This window comes from Panthera uncia, chromosome D2 (genome assembly GCF_023721935.1).
Source record: "Panthera uncia isolate 11264 chromosome D2, Puncia_PCG_1.0, whole genome shotgun sequence".
In the NCBI taxonomy this organism is placed as follows: domain Eukaryota; kingdom Metazoa; phylum Chordata; class Mammalia; order Carnivora; family Felidae; genus Panthera; species Panthera uncia.
Genome location: NC_064818.1, coordinates 67,691,321 through 67,703,217, shown reverse-complemented (window position 1 = coordinate 67,703,217; position 11,897 = coordinate 67,691,321).

Genomic DNA, 11,897 nt, shown 5'->3' with positions numbered 1-11,897 from the left:
TGCTGGGCATGGGAGGTGCTGTGCGCTCAGCAGCATAAGGAAAGGGCCCTGTCTCCAGTGTCCCCAGTGTAGTCGCCAACACTTAGTATGCGAGGAGGGGAGGGGCCATGAGGAAGGAAATGAGCAAGAGAAGCGAGACAATGAAGGCCGACCCCTGACTCCTGGACACCCTGGGCTGATGTTGATGAAATTCACCACCACCTCTGCCACAAGCTCGAGTTTTATGAAGCATCGGGCTGTGCTTCTGCACGTCCCAGGGGTCAGCACCTCTTGCTGCAAAGGGCTAGAGAATAAATATTTGAGGCTTTGGGGGCCATACGATCTCTGCGGCAACTTCTCAACTCTGCCCGTGGAGCATGAAAACAGCCATCAAATGTAAGTAGTTAAGCGGACGTGACTTTTTTTTCAATATAACATGATTTAAAAAAACCAGGCAATGGGGCGCCTGGGTGGCTCAGTCGGTTAAGCGTCCGACTTCAACTCAGGTCATGATCTCACAGTCCGTGAGTTTGAGCCCCGCGTCGGGCTCTGTGCTGACAGCTCAGAGCCCGGGGCCTGCTTCAGATTCTGTGTCTCCCTCTCTCTGCCCCTCCCCCGTTCATGCTCTGTCTTTCTCTGTCTCAAAAATAAGTAAGCATTAAAAAAAATTTTCAAAAAACAAACGAACAGGCGGCAGCTGGATTTGGCCCATAGGCCATATTTTGCTGACCTTTGACAAGTCCCGTGTCTTATCCTGGCATCGGCTCTGTGGAAGCACTTTCGTTGATTCCATATATACCCGAGCAAGCTGGCTCAGAAAAGTTGAGGAGCTCGTGCAAAGTCACACAGCCAGGTGACGACCGAGTCAGAATGGACACCCAGATTTGATTCTAAAGCCAATGCTTCTGATACCTCGACTTGATTGAGCAGCCCTTGGTGGTTCCGTGAGGTCCCGTGGATGGACGGTCCTCCACATCTGAGGTGAGAGATGCTGGGGTCCGGGTTTTCTTGCCCTGGGCCTCCAGAGGGAAGGCTGAAGGCCTTCACCTACTGCCACCAGAAACCACTGTCTTCCCCCGAAGGACATGGCCACAGCTGGGGTGACAGCTCTTGCATGGCCAGCATGACTTGGCTGGAACCGGTCTTGGCATCAGCACCCTGACGCCCGGTTAAACTTTTGACTTTCCAAATTAGAGAAGTTGAAAGTTCTGCCACGGCCCTTGTTTTTTTGTCTTTTTTTTTTTTTTTTTGAGGGAGACATTTTTTTGTTGTTAATTATTTACCAGAAATGGGTCTCTCTTCCTCTCTCTCTGCCTCTCTCTCTCCCTCGCTCCCTCCCTTCCCCCCTCCTGGAATTATCTTTCCTTCAGTTCTCCCCCTCCTACTACCATTTAACACCGTGTTAAGAGGCATTCAGGGGCTTCTCTTCCCAGACAAAGGGAGGGCGAAGTGTGCTTGGGGAGAGAGGTGGGGGCTCCTGAAAGCCGTTCTCTGCAGAAGTTGCCTCCTATTGGCCCAGCCCAGCTACCCTTGCATCTGATGTATAATTTAGCAATCCGTTTCCTCCCACCCAACCCCATCTGTTATCTCTGCGTATTTATCGACTTCTTCACCCAAGGAGCTGCCTGGGATAAGGGCGGGGAAGGCTTGCAACCCCATTGTCAGAGAAGTTAAACATTAAGTTGGGCTCAAAGTTTGCTCCCTACCCCCACATCCCTTAAATTCCGCCCTTAAATTCCCTTTTGGCCACACCTCCTGGCCAAACCGTGAGGTGCTAATGACCTGATTTACATCTGTGTAAATCCGAGCTGGGGCCCTAATGAGGCCAGAAATGAATGGCACCGCCCAGGCTCGCTGGCCGGGCCAATCTGTCGAGACACGGTGGAGCAGAAATCCAGCTGTGGCTTGCCCAACACAAATCCTGGCTGAGGCACACAATACTGAAGTCCAGGTCCAAATCCCTGTCGCCAGGGCCGAGGCAGCGAGGAAAGAGTTAAGTGAGAGGAGAGGTGACCCAGTGCGGGACCCATCCCTTTGCTTCCACTCCCGGGGTACAGCGCCTAGCAGAATTGATGGCATCCGTGAAGCACCTTTCCCCCAAGCTGGCAATGACAGTGAATTTCCATCTTGTCCCTCTCGCAGCTTCCTTACTCTCGGGGGGGACCTTGAGAAAGTCCCTCTACCTTCCCAAGCCTGGTCTCCTCACCTGTAAGTAGGAGCAGACGGTGGTTCTATCTCTGTGTTGGGAAGGTTTCGTGGGCCAGTACAGGTGGGCTCTTTGTAAGAGCCTGGCTCACAGATGTGGAATTACTTTATGCATCTCTTTCTTATTTTTTAAAAATTTATTTATTTATTTTTTAAGAGAGATGAGAGAGAGAGAGAGAGAGAGAGAGAGTGAAAGTGAGCAGGGGAGGGGTAGAGAGAGAGGGGGACAGAGAATCCGAAGCAGTCTCTGTGCTGATAGCCGAGACCCCAATGCCGGGCTCGAACTCACGAACTGTGAGATCATGACCTGAGCTGAAGTCAGATGCTCAACCGACTGAGCCACCCAGGCGCCCCACTTTATGCGTTTATTTCTAAGTGGTTGGTATTGAAGGCAAGTAGAGGTGGAGGGATGGCGGGGAAAGATAAGAGTTTGGGAGAAAAGGGACTTGAGAATTTGGAGAAACCCTTCAGGCCAGTGCAGGGCTGCTGTCATTAGATGTTCTCCTGGGGCACGCGCTAGGCCTAACCTCGAGGAGTTCAGTTGTGTCACCTGCAAAACAGGGGTGTGGGGGATGCTGGGCGTCCTGCCTGGGGGTTTGAGGTGAGGTGAAGAGTGTGACAGAGCTTTGGAACCCACAGTCCCTTTACAGATGCCAGGGGTCGTTGAGGGCATAAAGGTACGTGGATGGCAACGCGTTCCGAGAATAACAAGGGTGCTGGTGATGATAACGGCACATGTGACAAGGTCTCTAGGGGTACGGCTGCACCCTCAACTTCTTCCCCTGGGCAAACACGCACGAGGGACTCAGGACACGACTGCACACATATAGTTGAACCAATTCTGTGTGATGGGTCAGCCTTGCCCGTAGGGCCAGAGAAGCGGCCACACAGAAGCATGTGCAGACCTTGCTCTGGTCCCTGAGCAGAACGCTGCTCCTCCCGGGTGCCCAGCGGAGCGCCTGGTGCCCTGCAGGTGCTCAGTCAATATCGACGGGTTGACTGAATCAATGAACGAATGAATGAGGCATATTTGCTGTTATCAGTTCAGGCCCCCACCAGCATCCCCTGTCACACATTTTCATAGAACAATGGCCCTTTCTTCTCACCTGCCTACCTTTCTCTTGAATGTATATACTTTTAGTCACTCTCAGGGAACACGGTGGTTAATGCAGCTGATTGATTGGATGATCTTTTATTTTGCTCTTTCTTCTGTGAGTGGAAGCCAAACTGCTGAAAAGAATGATCAAAATAAAATGTATAGCTTGTTACAACGTGCTCTGAAGAGCAGCCATGAGAATTAGCTGTCCGTGTGCCCCGAGAATTCTGAATGAATTCCTTGATTTTTACCTTTTATTTTAAAAATGGTATATACATGAAATATATAGATTTGTAAAATATAGAGTGGGAAACATGGGGGTGGATATATCTTCTCGAGCTAGTGTTTTGATTTTCTTCAGATAAATACTCAGACGTGGACTTACTGCATTGCAAGGGAGTTCTATTTTTGATTTTTTGAGGAACTTCTGTAGTGTTTTCCATGGCGACTGCACCGATTTACATCCCCACCAACAGTGCATAGGGTTTCCTTTTCTCCAGATCCTTGCCAACACTTGTTATTTCTCGACTTTTTCATACTAGCCATTGTACCAAGGGTGAGGTGATATTCCAGTGTGGCTTTGCTTTGCATTTCCCTGATGGTTAGTGACGCTGAGCACCTTTTCAGGTACCTGTTGATCATCTGTGTCTTTCTTTGGGAAAATGTCTATTCAGATCCTCTGCCCATTTTAAAATCAGATCTTTTTTTTTTTTTGCTACTGAGTTACATGAGTTATTTATATATTTGGGATGTTAGCTCCTAATCACATACATGGTTTACAAACATTTCATCTCATTCAGTAGGTTACGGTTTTGCTTCTTTCCTCCACAGAAAAATTATATTCATTCATTTTTGCCAATTTTTGTGATGGTTTTAAAAATGGCCACCAATACTTTGACCTTCCTTTCATTGTCTCTACCTTTTGGATCTGGGCAGCTGGTGTGACTGTTTTGCCCAGAAGCCCAGGCTGTAAGGGAAGTCCGCAGACGTGCTCCAGTCGGCACAGTCCCAGGTCGGCCTAAACTTCAATCATCACAGTTAAGACGTCAGATGTGTGAATGACAAAGCCCCAGACCTGTTCCAGTCACCCCGGCCTAGTCTTCTAGCTGAATCCCAAGTAGTGTGGAGAGAGGACAGACCATCCCTGCTGTGCCTGCTGAATGCCTGACCACGGTCTCTGTGAGTATAACAAAACGGTGTGGTTTCACTGGGCTATGGTAGGTACTACGGCTGGGGTGATTTGCGATAGTAGCTTGCCTGTCTTCTACTCTAAGATATAAACTCTCTGAGGGCAGAATCTCTGTCTGGTTTTGCTGGCTACTCCATCAGATCTGGGACTAGAAGTGTTCTAGTGTCCTCGAGGTTAGGCCTAGTCCAGATCTGGGACTAGATGCCTAAGGCACAACATGGAAGTGTTCACTTTCTGGGTACTTGGAGGGCAGGGTAAGCTCCTGAGAATGAGTGCCTCCTTCAGTTTAGTGCCTTTGGTGCCCTTCTTGTGGCCACCTCAGGGTTGATCCTCATCTCTGGAGACTAGCAGAGTGCCTGGCCCACAGTAGGCACAGTAGACAAATATTGAATGGATGAATGATGAATGGATGGATGGATGAATGAATGGGTGAATGGACCGCAATGAATGAATGAATGAAATGGATCCTGATGAATGAATGAATGAAATGGACCCGATGAATGAATGAATGAATGGATGAAATGGACCCTAATGAATGAATGAACGAATGAATGAAATGGATCCTGATGAATGAATGAAATGGACCCTGATGAATGAATGAGTGAATGAATGAATGAAATGGACACTGAAACGATATCCTCCTTAGAGCCATAATGGAAACAGTAACTACTCTATTTGGAATCAGATGGACATGGGTTTGAATCCTAGCGTTGCTGCTCGTTAGCTGTGGCATCTTGAGCAAGTTGCTTAGCTTTCCTGAGCCTGTGGGTACTAACACCTTCCCGGAGGGTTAATGTGAAGGGTAAACGAGAGAACATGAATGTACAGTGTCTGGCGTGTGTGGGCACTCAGTATATGGCATTTCCCTTCTGCTTCCCCCTCTTGCCTTAAAGTAGGGCAACAACACAGTATTTTCATGAAACCACACCATGGGAACTCTGCTCTGCCACATTCCTAGGCCGCAAAGAGTCATGGTTTTAGGAAACCCTGATTTTGCCACATTAGGAGGTTTGTTTTCATTTGCTTGCATTTTTTTTTTTTTTCGCTGAAATAAGCATAGTAGTTAGCATCACAGGGGTAGGAGAGACAGCTAGGTTTGAGTTAAAATCCTAGCTCCAACTTTTATGCAACTTGCCTACAGTCAGTTAACCGGGACCTCGGGCTCCTCACGTCGCAGCCTCAAGTAAGTAAAATCCTAGTGGCTTAACAAAATAGAAATTTACTTGACAGTTATATCATAGTCCAATGCAGGAATATTCGACGGGTGGCCTTTCACCTGGCGCATGCTTCGCTAACCCAAGCTCTTTCCACTTTTTGGTTCTACCGTCCTTTAGGCCTTGAGATGATTGGCGGGATCCTCTGTATGCACCGTCAGAAGAGAAGACAGAGCGTTGCAGGACAGGGTTTTAGAAGTGTGGTCTAGAAGTGCCCATGCGACCCTCTCTTGCATTCCACTGGGCAGAACCTAGTCACGTGGTTACCCCCCACTGCCAGGGTATCTGGGAAATGTGGTCTAGCTGGGTGCCCGGGAGGTACAGGACAATCCATAGCAATTTCTACAGCATCTCCAGAGTTAAATGAAACAAATGTCTAAGGGGGTTGTCAGGAGATTCAAACAGGACAATACGCATAGAGCGTTTAGTCCAGATCCTGCCCCAGAATAAGTGCCCATAAATGGCCACTGTTTGGGTCACCATTCACGGGCAGCAGTGCCATTATTGACTGTGCACCAGAACCTGGTAGAAATACACCACCAGAGTGTGCTGGGTTAACTTTGCTTCCTGGAGCTGGGGGAAGATACCTTCTTTCATTATCGGTAAACACTGAGCGCATCCTAGGCTGGGGTCCACGGGAGATGAAAATAAACAAAAACTGATCCTTGTGCTCAGAAAGCTGATTCTCACTTAGCATCGGTGATGGATTTGGGCTCAGTGCTCAGAATACACGTAAAAGGTGTTAAGTGTCCAGGAGGAAATAATGACTTCACTTCGGCCACAGGGATGGGAGAAGCCATTCGGGGGATTCACTATTTGGGTTACACATTGAAGGTTTCCAGAGGGTGGGATGACAAGAAGAGGCGTTCTAAGGGAAGGGTCCAGAGTGAGAAAGACATGGAGAAAAAAAAGATCAGAGACAGTTTGGGGACAGCAGACGATTCAGGTGGTGGCAACATGGTGTGTGGATATTGGTGAGAAGTAATGTGGTTATGACAGGTGGGACCGGACACAGTAGGCATGTGTGTCATGATGAGCATTGCTGGCTGTGTACCTTGGGCAATGGGGAGCTATCAGTAGTTTAAGGTTCACAGCTATGTGGTTGTGATTATGCCACGGGGCAAAATTTCTCACAGCTATCAGTTAGTCCCTATCACGTCTCTGAGAGCTGGGTGAGACAGGTATTGTATTTTCATTTCCAGATGCAAAAAAACCAGACCAAAAACTGCCAGGTCCACTGTTAGAGAGTTAGTAAATAATTTCATCTGTAAAGCCAGTGGGTTGGACAAGAGGTTCTTTAACATCCTCCCATTCTGTATCAGTCAGGTCTTTAGTCAGCAATGCTGCATAACAAATGGCTCCTAAGTCGCAGGAGCTTACAAACAAATATGCATATTTCTAGCACGTGGTTATATGAGTTGGCCCAAGTAGCTTGCTTCAGGCTGTGCTTTGACTGGGCTTAGCTCCAGGCACTGGGTTAGATGTAGGTTTGCCCCATGTGTCTCTTATCCTCCTTGGACCAGTGGCTTCTCAGGGTATGATTGTTTCATTGGCACACAGCAGAAACAAAAGATGGCAAGCCAGAGGCACATACGCATTTAGTCCTATTGGTGCTAGGTCTGCATTAGCTAAATTAATGTTTCAGCCCAACCTGAAGGGGCAGAGGAGTAATGTGCTCCCTGTGAAACCAAAGAAGGGAGATTATAATTCTACAGGAGGGAGAGAGAGAAGAATTGGGGAAGATAATCTTATTGACCACTCGCATCGTTAGTGCTCGGTGATTCTTTAAAAGAATTTTTTTTTTTAACGTTTATTTATTTTTGAGACAGAGAGAGACAGAGCATGAACGGGGGAGGGTCAGAGAGAGGGAGACACAGAATCTGAAACAGGCTCCAGGCTCTGAGCTGTCAGCACAGAGCCCGATGCGGGGCTCGAACTCACAGACCGCGAGATCATGACCTGAGCCGAAGTCAGCCGCTTAACCGACTGAGCCACCCAGGCGCCCCAAGTGCTCGGTGATTCTAAGTGGGAGAGGCCATCATGCCGCCACGCAGCTCAGGAACTGGAAATAATACAGAACGAACTGCTGTCTACAAGTGGATGTGTGGTAGGTTCCCATTATGCACATTTAAGTTATAAGAACTCAGCAACACACACAGAGTGCCAGAAAGTATGTGCAATGTCAGCGGCGTAGCTGATTGCTTCTTCCTGGGTGAGCCCGTGCTCCCTGGGTCAGAGGCCGCCCACAGTGCGAGCATCTCACCACACTGAAGGTGGGGGCCAGCAATTTTGTGCAACCTGGCCCTTATATGCCCCTGAAGAAACAGCAATCTGTTCCCGCAGGAGGAAAGGAGGAAAAGGAGATTGTACTGGGTTTACTGAAACAAAGCACTACTGGAAACTATGAAGATGATTTCAGGGATTTTCATGGTGACAAAGATCACAGGGGAAGCCTTGCTGTGTGCTGGGATCTGGGCAGAAGCTGGCAGTTTATCCCACTCCCCCCCTTCCCCAAATCAGCTAAAATGAGGAATATTTATAAAACAACACATATACATATACACTAAACAGTTTTTAAATTCAAACATGACAAATGTCCAGTTTCTTTGCCAATCTTTTTTTTTTAATGTTTATTTATTTTTGACAGAGAGAGAGAGGGACAGAGCATGAGAGGGGGAGGGGCAGAGAGAGAGGGAGACGCAGAATCCGAAGCAGGTTCCAGGCTCCCAGCTGTCAGCACAGAGCTCGACGCGGGGCTCGAACTCACAGACCGCGAGATCATGACCTGAGCCGAAGTCGGACGCTCAACCGACTGAGCCATCCAGGCGCCCCTCTTTGCCAATGTTTTGATGTAGAGCCGAGGTTTTGTGAGTAAGTTTGGGTCTGTTCTTTCCAGTTCCAGCTTCTCCATCTTCCCCAAGCCAGTGGCACATCACTTCTAATTTCTTCTTGTGTTTTTTTTTTTCTTCTTGAAGTGAAGCAAAACCTTACAGCCACTTGCAGAACAATCAGAATGCCAGACTCCTCAAGAACGGTTACGTTTCCTTTCCCCTAATCTTTTATATTGTTTTACTTGCACTAGTTTTCTTCTCGATTTTTTTTAAAGTTTGTTTATTTTGAGAGAGCAAGCAAGAGAGAGAGAGAGCACACGCACAAGCAGAGGCGGGGCAGAGAGAGAGAGGGAAAGAGAGAATCCCTAACAGGCTTCATGCTGTCAGCACAGAGCCCAAGGTGGGGCTCGATCTCACGAGATCGAGATCTTGATCTTGTGAGATCGTTTTTTAATTTTTTCTTAACATTTATTTATTTTTGAGACAGAGAGACACAGAGCATGAGCAGGGGAGGGTCAGCGAGAGGGAGACACAGAATCTGAAACAGGCTCCAGGCTCTGAGCTGTCAGCACAGAGCCCGACGTGGGGCTTGAACTCACGTACCGCGAGATCATGACCTGAGCCAAAGTCGGCCGCTTAACCGACTGAGCCACCCAGGCGCCCCAACATTTATTTATTTTTGAGACAGAGAGAGACAGAGCATGAATGGGGGAGGGGCAGAGAGAGAGGGAGACACAGAATCCGAAGCAGGCTCCAGGCTCTGATCAGTCAGCACAGAGCCCGACGCGGGGCTCGAACTCATGGACTGCAAGATCGTGACCTGAGCTGAAGTCGGATGCTTAACTGACTGAGCCACCCAGGCACCCCAATCTTGTGAGCTCTTGACCTGAGCTGAAATCAAGAGTCAGACACTTAACTGACTGAGCCACTCGGGCACCTTTTTCTTCTCAATTTTATGGAACGATAATTTACATGTAATAAATTGCCTCTAGTTACAGCACACACTTCAATGAGTTTTAACAGTTGCATGCGGTTTTCTACAGCTGTGAAAACACCATCAAACTACAATGCATTTCCATCACCCCATAAGATGCCTTAATTTCAAGATTTTTTTTTTTAGTAAACTTGCCTTTATCTTTCCAAAGCTTTTTTTTTTTTTAATTTTCATAGAAACCACAAGGCTCTTTTCTTACTTCTTTTGATTACCATCCTTTTTTTTTCCTTTTTTTAAGTAGGTTTCACATCCTGTGCGGAGTCCAAAGCAGCGCATGAACTCACGACCCTGAGATCAAGACCTGAGCTGAGATCAAGAGTCGGATGCTCAGCTGACTGACCCGCCCAGGTGCCCCAAGATTACCATATTTTGTAATTAAACAGGGTGATTGCAATGTAGTGGCTGAAATAGGTTTGGGTACAAACCAGGGGGACTCGTGATAATATTAGTCAGCCGGGGAAGCACATGTGTATGGATGCCCTAGAGGGTAGCCTGGTCATCCTGAGCATTCAAAGGGCCGCAGGCACATGTATCCAGGGATGCAACATTCTACAGAGGACAGAAAGAGTAGCCAATGGATCAGAGGCAGTTAGGGAGGCTGGCTGGGAAGTCTCTCCTTGGTGCTGCCACATACAGTTGTCCAGTTTGCACACTGCACAAGATGCCAGCTTATGGGGTGAATGGGAGCTAAAATCCTGCTCGAGCTTCTTTTCCCCCAAGGCTTGTGCTCTGCTGCAGATTCTTCTGTCCAGAGGAGGCATCTTTCTTCTAGTTCAGAAAGGGAGGAGGCACCTTTTTCTAATTTGTGCCAAAGCCCTTATAGAGGCTTGCAGCTGTTCTGCTGCCCTCCGTCAATGACCTTGACTTTAACATTGATCTTAGAACCTGGCCAGCAAACAAGATAAGACTTCACTGTATCGTCATGGTTGTCATCCTAATATCACAGTGCACGGGGGACCTCAATGTCACTTCACGTCCTCACAATGACCCATCACAAATCCCATGGAGTGTTTAGGTTTCTGGAGTTACCCTTTTGGAGCAGTGACTTTCCTAGCTCAGGTCAGGCTACTGCCTGATCTGGGGACTCTCTGGGCCCCTGGCTCTCTTCTCATGGGGGCTGCAAGCTCTGTAACAGAATGCTGCAGTCTCCTGGGAAATTTGATGGACCCTAGGATATTCTGCAAGGTTCAGCCCCAGATCAAGGTCTCCTCATCATAACCCCATTGTCTCCATAAACCTGCTACATCCTTTTTTTTTTTAAACCTTTTTTTTTTTTTTTTTGTGCTTCATATTTATTTCCAGCTTCTGGACTGGAATGTTTTCCGAACCTAGCATCTCATCTGCATCGTGGAGAAGAAAAGAAGAGAGGCCAAAAATCTGGCCCTAATCTCCTGTGTTGGGGCAATTTCTTCATTTAAGTGTTAGCTAGAATTTCTTCGGGTAACCTAATTCATATTGCCTTAAGCAATATGAGGGAACTAATGATCGGCTCAGGTAATCGGAAGCCCAAGTATGAGCTTCAGACACAGCTGGATCCAGGGGCTCAAGTGATGTCAGCAGGACCCAGTTCTCTTCACTGTGCTTTCCTCTGGATTGCTTCTTCTCAGGTAGGCTCTTTCCCCCTCGTGGAGAGGGACTGACTATCTGCAGTGTAAGACCTTCTGCTTAAAACCCCAGTGGGAAACTGCACCTGTCTTTTCGAAGGGTTCTGAAAACTAAATCGCGAGAAGGGCTCTGATTGGCCAGTTTGGGTCATGTGTTTCATTCCTGGGCAAGGATAGGGTAGCCCCATCTGAACGGACTGAACGGGATTATTACAGAACGGGATTGGGGTTGCCCCTAAAAGAGATAGTCTGAGAGGAACAATAATGTCCACTGCCCTCACAATACATGTGTGCACATGTATGCACACACACACACACACAGGCACACACATACGGAGACACACACATACACACTTTTGTACATACACTATGCTTAGCCAGGAGATTTTAAGCTCTTGAATTTACCCAAACATTCACATTAATTGGGATTATTCATTGTATTGACTGCAAACAAACGTCTCGCCCTTTTATGGACCAGCCCCAGCAGGAAAGATGAGCTCTGCCATTTGAAACATCCAACTGTTACCTTCTTTCGGAAATCAAAAGGCGAATTACCTTCCTTTTATTAATCATCTCTTTTCTTACAAGATTTCACCTTTTGTTTTTCTGCACTTTACATGGAGAAGGTGTGTTTTTATGCTGTGCGTAGATCTTGGCGGTTAATGGAACCCTTTGATTTTTAAGTAAGAGTGAGTCCTGTATGTGCCAAGGAGGCTCCAATAGGCTGGGGACGGTACCTTTAGGTTCATGCCTTCCCCCAGCGCTGGATCGGAGGGATTGGACTG